This window comes from Mycetomoellerius zeteki, unplaced genomic scaffold (assembly GCF_001594055.1).
Source record: "Mycetomoellerius zeteki isolate Tzet28-1 unplaced genomic scaffold, Tzet1.0 scaffold125, whole genome shotgun sequence".
In the NCBI taxonomy this organism is placed as follows: Eukaryota; Metazoa; Arthropoda; class Insecta; order Hymenoptera; family Formicidae; genus Mycetomoellerius; species Mycetomoellerius zeteki.
In genome coordinates, this window is record NW_017256179.1 from 268,218 (window position 1) to 272,726 (window position 4,509).

The window sequence follows — 4,509 nt, forward strand, 5'->3', positions numbered from 1 at the left end:
TAGAGCAAAAAATTAGCAAAAAAATAACCCTTCAAGAATATGTACTTGATTTTTCATTTGCTGCTTTTTTTCTTTGTGGCTGTGCTAACTTTGATCTTAAGCTAGCACAGCCATGGGTTTTAGCGAATCGGCTGGAGCAAAAAAATCGGGAATAGAGCAAAAAAATAGCAAAAAAATGTGGTATAGGTCGCGTTTGATTGTGCTGAAGTGGCTGTGCCAGCTTAATAGACGTCTCGACTTCATGTGGTGTGCGCGTCAGTCTCTAATAAATAGTAATTAGCGAGCCGGTATAATTAATACAGAGCAATTCCAGTAGGGGGCACAAAACATCGCGCAGTCGTCGCGCCTCTATCTGCAATCGTCTCCGGTCAACCAACCGACCCAGGGACTCGCCCACTATTTTCCACACCCTCTACATCCCTCGTCACCCCTTCCTTAATACTCATTTCTCTCGTGTGTGCAATGACCTCGGTGCTAATGCGACGATTATACTAATAAAATTTCCGTCCACTTTACGGCCTCTATCTCGGCAAGACATTAGGAAGCGAGGAACCCCAGAAGAAAGCAAACATTCGTCCGCGCCTTTCTCCCCCTCATGAGCAAACAACGGCTCGTAGATCGAGTTCATCCTTCACAGGATGCAAAAGTTCGGAGCGGAGAAGGCGCGGTAGAAATTCCTGTTGGAACTCGAAACGATTAAAGGGGTTCCTTTGAAGCATCATATCGCGGGGTGATACCTTTTGGAAAATCAGCTAGGGTAAAACGATGTATGACGCTCTCCCCTTCGGGCAGCTAATGACCTCGCGTCTAATTTCAATGTAATTCATGTTCAGTTTGATATTTTAATATAATTCATATTCAGTTTGATATTTTAACGTAATTCATGTTCAATTTGATATTGTGGATTATTAAGTAAACTCATTTATTCTGAAGCTTGATCATTAAAGCAGTATTTTACGTGTTTCCGTTATTTCTATTCTTGTAATATAATATTTAGACCTTAATATTATATTTACCCGTGTCTACAGAGACTGCGCCATTGCAAATTAAAAATGTATCATTGTAGTTTTTTTTTTACATAAAAAAAGCTTTTAATAGGAAGGTCTGTACATATACCATGTAGTGTTATACGCTCGGCGGCATCTTTTTTGTCATAAAGTCGTTGGACAAACAAGTTTCATTTGAAGTTATATTCATAATTATCTTAGCAAATGCCTCTTAACGAGAGAAAGAGATGCGCGGGGAAACCGAGTGAGTGTTCGCGTACGCTCCGTAAACTTTACAGAACTATGGGTGGCCACTTGTACTTAGAGCAAAGTTACGAAGTGTCATTAACCAACTGTATGTAACTTACTTAGTCCGGGTGCATCTCCAATCTGTTCATTACATGACTTTCTCTTGCTATACTCACTTCATAAGCAGCTACGTTATTCCTGGTGCTAAGTCAGTCTTATCTCTTAATATTATAATGTAAATTCTTATATAAATTGTTATGTTCTTGGGAATCTCATGATGTTTTCGAAATTAGTTTGAACATTTCTCATATAATACCTGTGTAACGGAAAATTAATGAAATAGTTATCTTTATTCAATATAAATGCAATCGTTGATATGGCGAAATTATTAGAAATCTCCCCAGAGTAACCCTCTATTACTTATTCACATGAATTTCGATGAGCATATCCCGCGAAAAAGGCATTGAGGGAGTTATCTGCTGCGCACCGCATCGTTATTGCACGACACCGTTACTCCCGGAGGTGCAACAATAATTATTTCTAATTTCCAGTTATGCAAAAATGCGTGAAGCTTAAGTACCCCAGATAATAATATCGGTCTCTCCCTAGACAGTCCCAGAGGTAACGTGAATTTTTTCTTGTAAATTATCTCTTCACATCGAGAGTAAAAGTAATCTATCGAAATATTTTCAATAAATCGAACCTATATAATTTTTCATATACGCGTTTTAAATAATTTTGGTTTGTATATTGTATTTGTACATAAAATATATCGAGTTTTCGTATCTTTTATAATATCTCTCGTGATACTAATGAAAAGTATCATATTAAACAAGCAATGATTTGTAATTAATACGTAATATCAAACTTGTAATAAAATCTAACTGAATTCAATGCAAATGTGTATGTGTGCGTCAAACTGTCATTCGTTTGCATATTTCGAGGAAGCTACGCATGACATTATAGATTTGCTGATAAGGGCGTCTATAAACAATAAAAATTTTGTACGTACAATAAAGAATGCGAACTAAAACCATCATTACATAATCATAATAGAAAATACGTAAACGTTTTAAATAATATATGATAATATAACAGGAAATGTATGAACATCATATGGAAGCTACTTTATTATTCGTAAAAATTATCGTTTTTATAGACATATCGCAATGTCTATTTAAATGAGTTACCTTTTTTGAGCATGATATTATTTGGAAAATATTGCGTTTTGTGTTCCATTTTGATCTTCACCGTTGTTTCATTCGACATTTCTAAAATTTTAGCGCTTCAATACATCTTGACGAATGCAATGGGATTCATCATGCTAATTTGCCTGCGTATTTACGATTTCTATGGTACTTGAACGCTAAATATTTCATTGTGTGCGCGTAAATGATGTAACTTTCAATAATTTTCCTGTAACAGATTCGATACCCTGGGTATGCATACTTTATCGTGGGATCACATTATATTCATACAAAGCATGGTGCTATCCGAAGAGTTGTCTACATATTGAGCTCTGTGTTTATAACAGCGCGTGGCTCGCATTAATTAGTAATTGACGCGAAATCAATATTAAATCACGTTGGTTGAACTAAAAGCACGTGCAATTCTTTGCGTTCGGTCAAACTTTGCGCTCCGTTAAAACGATACGGATTATCGAGAATGCATTACAATAAATTCTCGTGTAAGCATAGTGAGCCATGTGAGCATTCGATATACTGGCAAAATGCTTCTCGTAAAATTCGAGTGATCCCATGAAAATAAAGTGCGCCGAATAGCGTTTCGTTTGTATTTCCATAAAAGACCAGGGATCTACGTATTTTCGGTATCTTTTTCGTTTTATCAGTAAATTCATAATACTTTTTAGTAGGCAAACGATTATTTTAAACTTACATTATACTATTCGAAAAAAATGACTTTTTCTCTGTGAAGTAGTCATAATACCCCGAAGATTTTTTCGCATTAAACACGATGCCATCGTCAGAATTTGCGTAGCACATCAGAATTTTTAGTAAATTGGGATGAAATGATACATCACCCTATTATCCAATTTACTAAAAATCCTAATGTGCTACGCAAATTCTACACTGAAAAAAAAATATAATCAATTTTAATAAATATTTAGTTCAGTAAAAGCAATACTGCCAACTAAACATTTACTTATAGTAAATAAATATTTGTTCAGTAAAAAGAATGATTGTTAAATCAAATTAATGTTTCTTGTATCAAATAAATATATCTTTATATTTAATAAATATTTGGTTGGCAGTATTGAACTAAATATTTGTTAAAATTGATTATATTTTTTTTCAGTATACCAACGGCATCGTGTTCAGTGCGAAAAAATTTGGGGTATTATATGGCACTTCAAAGGATAAAATGATTTTTGTTGAATTATAGTTATACAGAAAATCTAAAGTTTAACAGTCATAATTTGTTGAAAATAAGTCGCACGATCATGAACTAAAATTCATTTGAAAGCTCTTAAATTATGCCTACTTTTAGATACTCTAGAGTTTAGGGCCTAGACTTTATTTAGAGACCAGTTTTTATTTTGCTATAAAAAATGTTAAAGATAGCTAAAAAGTCATTTTTTGTCTATTTTACCCTAATTTGCGCAAAATCCTGATTTGCTGTGCGAATTCTACTAAACGATATTGAATTCAGAGCAAGAAAATCTTCGGAATATGTACCGTGATATTTCGAAGAGAATTTTGGTGTTGTTCTCGGCAGATTAAACATGCGTATCATTATGTGTTCACTAAAATTTCCGATGATTTTAAGAAATCGAATAATTGCATATATTAATATATATTAACGAGTTGCTTGTATAGGAATAATTATAACAAAAAATTACGTACCTATAATCAAACGTTGCAAATTATAATACCGGCAACCTCATTAACTATCGCCGCACACGAATAATCGCGCTTGGTAATATGTTGCCTTTCTATTATTATACAAGTGTTTAGCGCAGTGATACGTGAATCGAATGCGACCGTACGTTAATCGCACGTGCATGTAATCTCCGTGCACATGCGCGCTTCTGTATTCAGTATCGTCACGGCCAGTACAAACGATGTTTAGTCGCAGGAATATACTAATGGTATGTACATAGAAATATAGAGAAACGAATATACGCTGAGTATATTTACAATGAATTAACGGGTGCTTTAATGCAAACCTCCCCCTTGATCTACACCCCATTAGTTTAAACAGATACCCCATACCATCGCGTACACATCTGCACATCTACATAATTGGCGCTGGA

General features: G+C 34.7%; 1 protein-coding gene across 1 annotated transcript in view; it reads right to left on the reverse strand.

Moving 5' to 3' along the window:
- The window catches only part of LOC108731367 (teneurin-a), a 344,833-nt gene that overhangs the window by 267,688 nt on the left and 72,636 nt on the right, over positions 1-4,509 (reverse strand). The gene's annotated exons all lie outside the window — the stretch shown is intronic.